At 36.0% G+C, this 13,279-nt stretch overlaps 1 protein-coding gene and 1 non-coding gene across 2 annotated transcripts in view; both read left to right on the top strand.

Moving 5' to 3' along the window:
- Positions 1 to 13,279, top strand: part of LOC101605591 (ankyrin repeat domain-containing protein 31-like) — a 163,070-nt gene that overhangs the window by 105,516 nt on the left and 44,275 nt on the right. The gene's annotated exons all lie outside the window — the stretch shown is intronic.
- On the top strand, positions 11,873 to 11,979 carry LOC123456827. Its single transcript, XR_006634705.1, has one exon. It is a non-coding gene; the product is annotated as a U6 spliceosomal RNA (small nuclear RNA).

Here is a 13,279-nt window from a genome sequence, read left to right as displayed (position 1 = left end):
TTAAATTGGACCTTCAGAGACTTTTTGCTGGTTAGAATTATCAGACTTGTTGATTTGTCACTGGCTAGAGTTGTTGGGCTTATACCTACAGAGTTTGATGTTTGCCCTATTTAAATCTTGTATTGGTTGAATTATGCCCAATGTCATCTTTTGCAGTGTAAGTGCTTATTCTGTTTCATTATGGGTTTTTTGAGTATTACAGCCCAGTTAAAATAACTTGTACTATGGGGACATTTGAATATCATTGGGATTGATAAAAAATGTGGGTACTTTTAAAGATGTACTGAATGCATCACATTTTACAACATGTATGGTTATCAGTATATGGGGGCCAAGGGAGGAAATGTGGTGGTTTTATTCAGTGTCCCCCATAAACTTAGGTATTCTAAATGCTAGGTTCCCAGCTGATGGAGATTTGAGAATTAATGCCTCCTGGAGGTAGTGTATTGTTGGGGGTGGGCTTATGGATATTATAGCCAGCTTCCTCTTTGCCAGTGTTTGGCACACTCTCCTGTTGCTGTTGCCCTCCTGATGTTGGCCAGGAGGTGATTTCCACCCTCTGCTTATGTCATCATTTTCCTTTGCTATCATGGAGCTTCCCCACAAGTCTCTAATCCAAAATAGACCTTTTTTTTCTTACTCACAATTTGCTCTTGGTCTGGTGTTTTCTGCCAGCAATGTGAACATGACTGCAACAATAAGCATATGATAGATATTCTAATGCCTCTATTTAAACAAGCTGAAATGATTAGTTTTTCTAGTTTCACTGTCTTAGATTCTGTTTGTCTTATGTTCTGAGTCTTTGTCAGCAGTATTTATGAAGAGATCAATGTTCTTTTTTTTTTTTCCAAAATAAACCTATTGTTCATTTTCAAGCATTACACTTTGACGTTTTACCTTGTTCATTACTTAGAATATACACATCTGTGACAGTGGAGATATGAATTCTGCTAATGAAAATGTCCTTAGTACTGAAGATGAGACACAAATGCTCATGGAAAAAGAACTACTTGACTTTTTTTTTCTTTTTCCTTTTTTAGGTTGCACATCACTTCATGAGTTAGCCAAAGGAGAATGCAGTGATACAATTGTAGAGTTATTGAATGCTGGCACAAATGTAAATTGTGAAAATACAGATGGAATTTTGCCCTTACATGAGGCTGTTGCAACCAATCTCTTAGAGGTACAATGAACTCAGTTTAGGTTCACACTACTTTTCTTGGCAAAGTGAATGAAGAAAATGAAGATAGTTTATAATGAGAAGCAAAGGGATTCTTTATATTAATGAATGATGGTATGGCCTGTTATAGTTAAAAATGAAGGTGTAATATTGCACATTTTGCATTAGAATACCAGTCAATGTGAATCTTAATGCACCATTTGGCTATTATCTATTTTATTAGTTATGTAGATCAAAAGAAAATACATTCCAATAAACCTAATATCTTTAATTTTTTAAATGATTGCTACAAAGGGCTTAATGTTAGTGATAGTACATGTAACACATAGGTATTTTTGTTTTTTAATGTATTGTATAACCATGTATTCAAGGCTAGGCTCAAAATCACAATATTACTGCTTTAACATCCTGATTGCTTGATTATAGGCCTGTTATATAATCTGCCTTCATTTTTCAGATTTGCAGTTTTCAACTTATAATGGGATGTATAATCCATCATAAATTGAAGACTGTATCTATTTATGTTCTAGTTGAAAACACACTAATATCTAGACTAGCAAAATACTAAATAAAGAATTTCTTTCAGTTTAACTTTTCTGACAAGTTTGTATGACAGTCCATAGGACATATTTGACCTCTCAGGTTTTTTACATCATGAGTGCAAGGAAGATGTTTCAAAACTCTTGAGGCAGCATGAGTTTTCTCTAGATCCTCTGTTAATACTTTCCTTTTCAAACCTTGTAATGTTGCTATTTTTAGACTAATAGACCTGTCAGTTTCTCACTTATCAGTGTCTTCATAGGTGCTTCAGTTACTCTAGATATATTATTGTATGACTCAGGATTATGATCAACAACAAGTGTGTTTCCACCTTATTGTTAACTGATATACCATCAGTGAGTAGTGATGAACTAATCAAGTGTTAAGAGAAAGATACTGATGGTTGTGTGGGGGAAATGCCATGCAAATTAGTACAGAGGGATATTCAAATAATTGACATTTATGAGAGCTCTTCATTAGTAAAAATTTTATTTTCAGAAGTTCTTTTTTATAACAATCATTTGATTGCTTCAGAGAAATGAGAAAATAATTAGTCAGATACACAGTGTTCTATATGAAAATGAATACTAAGAGAAAAAGTAGCCACAAGCGATAACAAATAGGGTGCTAAGTTTAGGGGATAAAAATACTGGTATGAAATTAGAAAATTTGGATCTTAATCATAGTTCTGTGGCTTGAGGACAATATTTATTTCTTTATGTCTCAAATGAATATTTTTATTTTTAAGCATTGGTAGCCTATACTATATTAACTTGTGAGTCAGTTACTTTAGCAACTGAGCTATCTCCCACAACCCTAAATTATTTAATTTTACTTCAAACTCGGCTTGTCAGAAGTATTAGCCATATTTCAAGAGATTGATTCCCATATGTGGTGGCTCTATTGGACAAGTAGATTCTAACATTGCCATTGTTGCAGTAAATTCTGTTGGACAACTCTGGTCTAGAGCAGAGGTTGGTGATATCTTTTGTAAAAGGCTAGTGTAAACATTTGAGGTTTGTTGGGCCACACAAAATCTATGAAAGCTACTCAGCTGCTTGGGGATGAGTGTATAGCTTAGTGGATAAAATGCTTAGTATGCAAGCATGAAGACCTGAGTTCAATACCCAGTGTCCCCATAAATGCCATGAGTAGCTGTGTGCACATACAACCCTAGCTAAAGGGAGGCATGAGAAAGTGGATCCATGAGTCAGACTGGCTAGCTAGACTAGCTGGATCTTTGGGATCTGCATTCTATAAGAGATACAGTTTCAGTGAATAAGGTGAAGAACAATAGAGGAAGACATACAATGCCAATACCTGGCCTGCACAGCATGTGCTCATGCACACATGCATACAACAGAAATACTCACAGTACACATTCACACATGCATAAACAAGAAGTCTTCAAATTAGAAACATTAATATAGTAAGAACTCAGAGAACAATAACATCCAGAAATATGATAGATATTATTATAAATGAGTATGCTCTATAAAAAGTAATGCCTTACTATGTGAAATTAAGCTATAAACATGAGTTTAAGCTAATACAAAGAAAGTTTACGCAAATATTATTATAATATGTTGAATCAAGCATTATAAACATATAACACAAATTGAGTTTATCCCAGAAGTATGATTTGGATTATATTTGAAAATCAATGTAATTGCCAAATCAATAAACTAAAACTGGAAAACTATAATGTTAGTATATTTTAAAAGGCAATTGATAAAAATCGATAGTTATTTATGATTAAAACTTAAAAGCTCTTAGCAAACCAAAAGTGGCAGTAAACTTTTCCCTATCTGATAAAGTGCACCTTCTGAATTTTCAGATAGGGACTTTAGAAGGCTCAATAGGTAAAATGCTTGTTAGGCAAGCATGAGATCCCAACTTTGGATTCCCACCACTAATGTCACAGCTGGATGTGGTGGCATATGTGCCTATAATTCCTGCACTGGAGAAGAAGACACAGGTGGATCAATTTTAGCTGATTGTGTGAGCTCTTAAGTTCAATGAGAGAGAATTCAATAAGGTGGAGAGAGATTGAAGGCACCTGATGTTAACCTCTGGACACACACACACACACACACACACACACACACACACACACAAAAGCAGGCTCACACACTCACTTGCCACACATATGTGCTCCCACACCAATACACATACCAAAAGTACCAACTAATCTCAAACTTAATTATGAAGAACGATTTTTTCTTAGTTGTATGAGATATGACAAAGATGCCTATACCCACTGCTTCTGACCAACATAAAACTGCAGTTTTCTAGCCAACATGTTAATGGAAGAAAAAGAAACAAATAGCATACAAAAAAAAACTTTAGAAAGAAATAATAAAACCTTTTTTTGTTTGTTTTTTCGAGGTAGGGTCTCACTCTAGCCCAGGCTGACCTGGAATTCACTAAGGAGGCTCAGGGTGGCCTCAAAGTCATGGCAATACTCCTACCTCTTCCTTCTAAGTGCTGGGATTAAAGGTGTGTGCCACCATGCCTGGCAAAACTTTTATTTTATCTAACATGACAAAAAAAATCTGCTGTACTAGGTGAGGTGGCTCATGCTTGCAATCCAAACACTAAGAAAGCTCAGGTTACCACGAGAGTTATCACGAGTCTGAGAACAGCCTAGACTACCAAGTGGGTTCTAGTCCAGGCTGGTCTAGAGGGACACTTTACTTCAAGCAACAACTACATAATGAGGCTAGGAAGATGGTTCAGTGGATAAAATGATTGTCATATAAGCATGAGGACCTGAATTCAGATCCAAAGTCCTAACATAGTATGCCAGGATTGAGGTAATCTTGTAATCCTTGCACTGGAGAGGCAGAAACTGTGAATCCTTCGGGCTCATAGGTCAATCATTCTACCTGAATCAGTGAGTTCTAGGATCAGCAAGAGACCCTATCTCAAAGAGTAAGGTGGAAAAAAAAAATGAGGAAGACATGTCTTCTCCACATTCACCTATACAAATATGGACAACCATACACATATGAACACACAAACATATATGTACATATCCAAAAAGTAGAAAATAAAAGATGGTGTGATGAACAATAGAATACAAAGCACTAAGTGATTCTAACACAAAGATTCAACTGCATTTCTCTGTACAACCGTCAACAACTTGAAGCTGGAATTTTGAAAATACCATTTACAATTATATCAAAGATATAATAGGCTTGAAGATAAATTGTTTATAATATGTCAATACCTTTGCATTGAATATTATAGGACAATGTTAAGAAATATCAAAGATCTAGATCATTGGAAAGGTATACCATGTTCCCATTTGAAAGACTCAGTATCACTTATATTTCTCTTCTATCTAAATCAGAGATTCCATGCAATTCAAAATCTCAACCAAGATATCCAGAGATAGTCTCATGGAAATTCTCATGCTGACATTAAAATTTGTACAGAATTGAAAGGAGCTTGAAATAGCTGAGATGTTTTGAAATAGTAATATTAGAGGGCTTAACACTATCATTTGCATAGGTACTTGTTTTATACCTATAGTAATTAAGAAGTATATCATTAGAATTTATAAGAACAGGTTTCTCAACCTTAGCCCTGCTGACAATTTGGTGGGTGTTTGTTTCTTTGTCATGGAGTGCTATCCTGTATATTTAGAGGATGCTTAGCAGGGTCTCTAAACTTTAACTACATGGTGCCAGCAGCAACCACATTCCAATAGTGCCAGCACATTGCTGAATATACTCAGGGTGACAAAATCAGCCCCACTTGGGAATCACTTGGTCTTATACAGGAAATAGTTGCAGCATTGAATAGGTCAGTTGATGTTTCTTAAACGTTTTTATTGAGAAGTTCCATGATAATAGACGATAAACCATGTTATTTCCCATCCCCACTTTCCCCTTCACAAATCCACTCTCCATCACATGCCCTCCTCTCTGAATTAGTCTCTCTTTTTATTTTGATATCATCATTTCCTCCTATTCTGAGTGTCTTGTGAAGATAGTACCAGGTATTTTGAGGTCATGGATATCAAGTGCAATTTTTGTTTAGACGATTGCATTGTAAGCAGTCCTACCCTTCCTTTGGCTCCTGCATTCTTTCTACCACCTCTTCCACAATGGACCCTGAGCCTCAGAGTTGATTTTTCACTATAGTATAGAGCTGGGTTCCATAAAGAAAGGATAGTCTTTGAATAAATCAAGTTAGAATCTTTGAATTTCCATTTTCAAAATAAAGAAGAATATTGCATCATATATAAAATCTAAATTTAAAATGGATCATAGGTTTAAATGAAAGAGTTAAGAAAACCTCACAAATTAGAATGAAAAATAAACCAATTTAGTATTTTTTAAATGAAGATTTCTTAAATAGGACATAAATGCATTAGTTCTAATGACAAGCTCTGATAAACTAGACTTTGTGAAAACTTAAATAAAATAGGAAAACCATCAGATTAAAAGAATTTATATTTCCTAAATTGTGTATCAAAGAAGTAGTTGTACTTGAAATTTATAGAGTTCTTAGAACTCAGTGACAAGGCAAACATCCATTAAGAAATGGGCATAATATTTCAGCTTCATTACCAAGGCAGATACATGAATGAAAAGTGAGTGCTTAAAATGATGCATCATTCATCTCACGGTAATGCAAAACCACATAGTATGGTGAAATGAACACTGCTAAAAATACCAAATATTGGGCAGTCTATGTAACAATATACAGATTGTCTGTTGCAAATACAAATAGTCTGTTTTGAAAAACAGTATATCTGGTTTTTTAAAAATTGTCCTAAAATATTTTTACCAGGCTGGGTGTGATGGCACATGCCTTTAACCCCAGCATTTGGGAGGCAGAGGTAGGAGAATGGCTGTGATTTTGAGGCAGCCCTGAGACTATATAGTGAATTCCAGGTCAGCCTGAGCTAGAATGAGACCCTACCTTGGAAAAATAAATAAATAAATAAAAGAAATAAAAATAAAATAAAATATTTTTACCAATCAGGGACCTAGTGGTAATAGACTAATAGTAGAGTATTTGTCTGGTATGCATGAAGACCTGGGTATTCCAAAGCACCACAAACATAAATTGTGTGTGTATGTTTGTGTATTGTGTGTATAAAATGAGCTATTGGCTCACTCCTAGGTATTTACCCAAGAAAATGAGTATGTTTTGTCCACACAGAGACTTGCCCTAGAATGTGTGCAGCAAATATATTCAAAATACCCTCAAACAGAAAGGGACCCCAAATGTTTGTCAGCTTGGTGTACAAATAATTAAAAGGGTATTTATATAGGCAAATTTTGACTTACTTTATGTTGAACATAGATTTTATAGTTAATCCCAGCTATCGCTTTGTGTTACATGCCAGCACACATCTGTAATAATGCTCTCTTTGCCTTGCCTACCTTCCTTGAATATCTTTTTGTAGGTGAGGGGGTTACTTCCTTTGAATGGAGCTGATCCATTGTTTGGAAATGAAAATGGAAAGTGTGATTTGGATGAAGACAAAGGTTCTTGCATGAAGAATCTTGAGAAATATGTTCTTAGACGTAGAAAATGTCATACATCAGGTAAGATTGAATTGTGATACAATGATAGATTATAGAAACTAGTTACAAAATTGTGAAAGGTAAATGTATTTTCTCCTAAATTTTGGAAAAATACATTCAAAGATATCATTTCATTCTTTAATAAATCACACTGACTTGTTTGCAACTGTATGTGATGGAATTATGTGAAAGGAAAAAAGGTAACTCTTTTGCCGCAAGATTGTACATAGATAAGAATTAAGAAACATTTTAAAATTTTCTAAAAATATTATTTATTCTGTATTTCAGTAAATGATTGTGCATGTGGTGTGTATATATATGTGTATGTTTGTGTCTGTCTGTCTGTCTGTGGGTGGTGGGAGTATACAAAGGTCTCTTGCTTCTGCAATAATATGCCAGACATTCAAACCAATCATTGCCTCCAGCCTTATGTAGATATCTGAGGAATGGAAATCAGGCCACAGGCTTTGCAAGCAAGTATCTTTAACAGATATGCCATCTTCCCATCTTTGACAAATCTTCAATTGACATGTGATGTGGTAGAATTTTTATAACTGGACCAGAGGTAGTGGTTTGCACCTTTAATCCCACCACTTGTGAGACAGAGTTAGTTATATTGCCCTTAGTTTGAGCCCAGCTTGGGAGTACATAATGAATTCCAGGTTATCCTGAGGTAGAGTGAGAAACTACCTCACAGAAATTAAAAAAAAAAAAAAAACTGAAAAGAAATAATTGGATTTGTCCACTGCAATGAGTATGGCTAGAACTCGAGGTTTTCTTATGGATATGTGTTATACTATCAGGATGGAATCCAAACAATTTTATTTATGTTTGTAAGTTAACTTCAACAAAAATTCTATTTAAAAATGATTTAAACTGATGGAAAATTTTAAATTCACTCTTTAGTGCACCTTTGTTTGGATAAATCACATTTCCTTGCTCAGTACCATGCAATGTATCTTCTATTCGTCTTTATAGGGGAAATGTTCTAAAAGAAAGAGAAAGGGAATTTTCTCTGCTTCTCTGCAGAGGTCTCACCTGGGTAAATAATTTCTTACAGTCCTTATATTTTTGGTAGAAGAATGTATTGGGTGTTACCTTGCCTCTTTTTTTCTCCAGGTTTCTAGGTAATAATCCTATTCCACCATCATTACCAGAACTCCAGTGCAGCCCAGAATTCATATCTATATAATAAATGGTTTATACTAGAGAATGTAGAGTCTTAATAAGGGAAATAAAACCTTTGTCCCTTCTATACTCTCTGAGGAACCATGCCTGCCTGACAGAATGGTTTCTGGAAAATACTATTTTCCTGTTATTTGATTTAAGAACCAATGTTTGGAGAAGACATGGTGTCCTTCATACTCTTGAAAAACACGTAACAGCAATAGTGGAAATAATGCTTTTATCTTCATGTAAGGAACTCCTCTCACATCTTTATGTTGAATTTATTATGTAATGTTCATAAATGGAGATATTATGACCTTTAATTTATGAGCATTTTATGGTGGCAGAGACATTAAGAAGCTTGCCCAAGGTCACCCAGTACTAAGCAGAAGCATCAGTACTGACAATAAAGAGTGATGTTCCAGAGAATGTACCAGTATCCACTGTTTGACAGAATATTCTGTTTGTATTTCCTGACATGAATGAGGTGATGGGGTAATGGAGGTTTGATTATGGAAAGTAAACTTTGACTGTAATCATGAAAACCATTTTTGAGAAGTAAATCAAATTGCTTTATTTTCTAAACATAGTATTGTTAAAACATTTTACATGTCTAGCTTCTTTACAAAGAAATTTATATTTTGTATGTATCACATCTCAAATTATCATTTATTCTTTCTCTTGAGTATTCATTGAATCTTTTCTATGTGTAACAAGCAGCTTCAGGTTCATTGAGATGAACTTCCAGACCAGGCACAATTATGGAGGAAGGGATTTATTGAAGCTTACAGATCCAGGGGAAAGTTCCATGGTGGCAGAAGAAGCTGGCCTACTTTCACAGGACTAAACACACACAGAGAGAAGCACAAGCCAAAAAGCCAAAAGCCACACAGCACAGCACACTTCAGTAACTCCAGCTAGACACACTTCACATATCTTCAGATCGAAATCTCAAATCCACCGCTACACCTTAAGTTCTTCCCAGTGACACTGCCTCCAGCCAGGTGGCTGCAGATGCAAAGTACAAACTAATAAAACACTGAATATATTGGGGGCATCTATTCAAAGTACCACATTCCACCCCTGACCCCAATAGATTTATAACCATCACACATTATAAATTGTACTCAGTTCAAAGGTTCCCACACAATCTTGACCAAGTTAAGATAGTAAGTCCTGTAAAATAAAACAAGTTAAATATTTCCAAAATATAGAGGCACAGAGTAAACATTTTCAACTGGTATAAGGCATAGCAAGGAGAGACTAAAACAATTCAAACTCAACCACCATCAAACAAACATTAAACTTCTTCAGTTCAGGTTCAGTATACCCAGAGACAGAGAGTCTCTGGAATTTCTAATCCCACTCTTCTAGCTGGGGAGAGTAGCCATGGAAAACTTCCACCTGAGGCTAACAGTGTGCACCATAGTAGCCCTTGCACAGTCCTGGTATATCCAAAATATCTTCGGGTTTCCAGGTAAACCACAGTCCATATTCCAAAGGCTCTTTCAGCCTATCAGGGTCATCACGCCCTGTCTCATGCCACATCAGTGGCTCCTGGAATCCTTTGGATTTAATGACCACTCCATGCATTTTTCACACTTCCAAAACTAATACTAGGTGTGTAGGACACAGCCATATTCTTAATTCAAGGTTGAAATAAATAATAACCTTGAAAAGCAGATTCCTTCTCCAGTCTAATCTTTCCAAAAAAGAGTTTGCATTTCTATGATCGTCTTTCCTCGGGCATCCTTTCCATTGTTTTGATGTAAAGCAGTTGATCTACCTTCCTTAAGATTATTAATGTGTTGACAATACCAGGTTCAGTAACCTAAGACCAGTCTCAGTGCCTATAATTTTAACTTGCTTGAGGTTCTCCAACTTAAAATCTTAAATCTCTCAGTCCAATAACTTTAGCCAAACATATAAGCCTATTACAAATTTAACCTTGATCAAACTCTCTGGGCCTGGGCAACAGAATGCAGCCAGCCCTTATGCCAGTGTCTCAGTTCCAACAAAGTCCTCTGCAGTCTTTCCTTCCCCTTAGAAAGTTCATAAGCCAAGCCTCAAAGTTCAATACTGTCTGCACTTAGCATTCTCAAACTATCATCAGAATAGTCTGTGAAACTGGACTTACCACTCCAGAAGGCATTTTCATTTGCAAGCACCAAGTCCATGCCTATTCCTCCAAAACAAAAGTTCCAACATCCACATGGTCAGGTTCATCTCAGCCCACTCCTCGGTACCAAGTTCTGTAGCAGACAGCTTCAGGTTCACTGAGATGAACTTCCAGATCAGCCACAGTTATGGAAGAAGGGATTTATTGAAGCTTACAGATTCAGGGGAAGTTCCATAATGGCAAAAGAAGCTGGCCTGCTTTCACAGGACCAAACACAGAGAGGGAGAAGCATCCTTGTAGACTTTTAATGAAATTATCTTTTGTTGTTCTTGTGTATTCATAATGCCATTGGCCAGCCTGGATGAGAGTGCAACATTAACCCTTCAATACTATCAACCAAACATAGTAGGATAGGAGGATGTTGCACTTAATTATGAAAGAATGCTTTGTCCTATAAAAGCAGCTAGCATAATCACTGAATGAAGAGCATATATCCAGATATGTCTGTGGGAAAGTAAAAAATACTAAACTAGTTCCTACTTTTATTGTTGGTTATTTTGTTGGATTTATTTCATTTTGGATACATTTACAATGGAAATACTATTATCTCTCAAAATAATAATTACATTCTAATAAATGTGGAAGTTTTAAATCATAGTAGTATCATGCCAATTTTAATACAAAATATTTATATGATTTCATACCCTTCCTATATATATATATATTTTTTTAAATTTTTTATTTATTTATTTGAGAGCGACAGACACAGAGAGAAAGACAGATAGAGGGGGAGAGAGAGAATGGGCGCGCCAGGGCTTCCAGCCTCTGCAAACGAACTCCAGACGCGTGCGCCCCCTTGTGCATCTGGCTAACGTGGGACCTGGATATTTTTTATTTTTAATGTATAACTTTTTTACAACTGCTATATATACAGAAAATAATCCATAATTTCCTCCCCTTACCCACTTTCCTCTTTACAACTCCACTCTCCATCAAATGCCTAGCTCTCTCCATTAGCCAATCTTTTATTTTGATGTCATCATCTTTTCTTCCTATTATGAGGGTCTTGTGAAGGTATTTCTAGGCACTGCAAGGTTGTGGATATCGAGGCCAATTTCTGTCTGGACAGTTGCATTGTAAGGAGTAGTGCCCTTCCTTTGTTTCTTACATTCTATCTACCACCTCTTCCTCAATGGACCCTGAGCATTGGTGTATGCGATAGAGATGTTTCAATGCTGAACACTCTTCTGTCACTTCTCAACACTCTGTTGCCTTTTGGTTCATCCTAATGCTCACCGCCATCTCAAAAGAGAAGCTTCCATGCTTGCTTCGGCAGCACATATACTAAAATTGGAACAATACAGAGAAGATTAGCATGGGCCCTGCGTAAGGATGACACACAAATTTGTGAAGCGTTCCATATTAAAAAAGAGAGAGAGAGAGAGAGAGAGAGAGAGAGAGAGAGAGAAGCTTCCCTAACCAAAAATGAAAGTAGCATTAATATATAAATATGAAAATACAGTGTAGTGCTTTCAGGGCAGTTTGGTGAGCAAAGGATATGCATTCAGCCAGACAAGAGCAGGCTCTATACTCCTAAGACTCATGATCTCCTCTGCCATAGGCTTTTGATTAGGTTTTCAGTGCCAGGCATGGACTCCCTTCCATAGAGTGGGCCTCCAATCCAATTATAGAGTAGTTGGTTTCTCACAGAGCAGACATACAACTATTGCATCCGTTAGGTCGTTTGGCCTGCTTGGCCAAATGTGAGGCTTCCAGTGTACACAATTTTCACTGCTGATGACTTCTTTCTCCCTTAGGACTGCATGCAGTGCAGCTTTTGCCAGCTTTCAATCATCTGGACTACAGGGATGGTATACAACTTGAAGATTTTAGAACTCTTAGAGTCTGACTACTCAAAAACAATTACCTTGTATTTTCTCCTATTTTTCTTATATAGCTCAAAGAATGAACATAGATCCAGCACAAGTAGAAGATGTACAACCATGTAAGGTATGTCTATGCATAGCAATAAATATCTTATAGGGCTGCAACTAGTACACACTTTATAGGTTATCAGGAAAAAAGAATCAATACTACAGCATTAATATGGTTAATGACTTCACTTTGTGGTAAAGGCAACTTGAAATAATTACATTAGAATCAGAAGGTTATAGCCCTTTATTCTGAGAAGCAGTTGAATAAATGATGCATATCTTAACACATTAATGCTTTGTAATATGTTTGCTTCCTATTCCTCTTCTTCCTTTTCATGGTGATACTAGTTTATCTACCATGTCAGCTTTGTTGTGGTTTAGTCATGATTCAAAAATTAGTGTTGTCACTCAATCCCTTCAAATGTTATGTAGTAGGTGGGTATGCTTCTGGAGCTTGTGTTTGGGGCCACCGAGGAGAGACAATTTTCTTAGTGTACTCTTAGCTGCCCACGGTCATCTTTTGTTATGGAATAATTTCTCAGTGTATTTGTGTTTTTTTTTCAATATCCCTTCTTCCATTGGCCTACCTATAGTACTCCCAGTATCAGAAATAAACATTCATAATTCTGGTTTTGACTGGTTGTTGGGACAGGGAAATGTTTCTCAAACATTCTGATAAAGCTTCATTTACAAAATTTTTTAGGTACTATTGACTAAACTGAAAATTAAAGCTGACCACATATTTTGTTTTTGTAGAAACCAAGATTCAATTCTAATGATTGCACAGGTTTTG

Source organism: Jaculus jaculus, chromosome X, assembly GCF_020740685.1.
Source record: "Jaculus jaculus isolate mJacJac1 chromosome X, mJacJac1.mat.Y.cur, whole genome shotgun sequence".
In the NCBI taxonomy this organism is placed as follows: domain Eukaryota; kingdom Metazoa; phylum Chordata; class Mammalia; order Rodentia; family Dipodidae; genus Jaculus; species Jaculus jaculus.
Note: the sequence above shows the minus strand (reverse complement) of the source record. Positions and strands in the feature narration are given on the sequence as shown.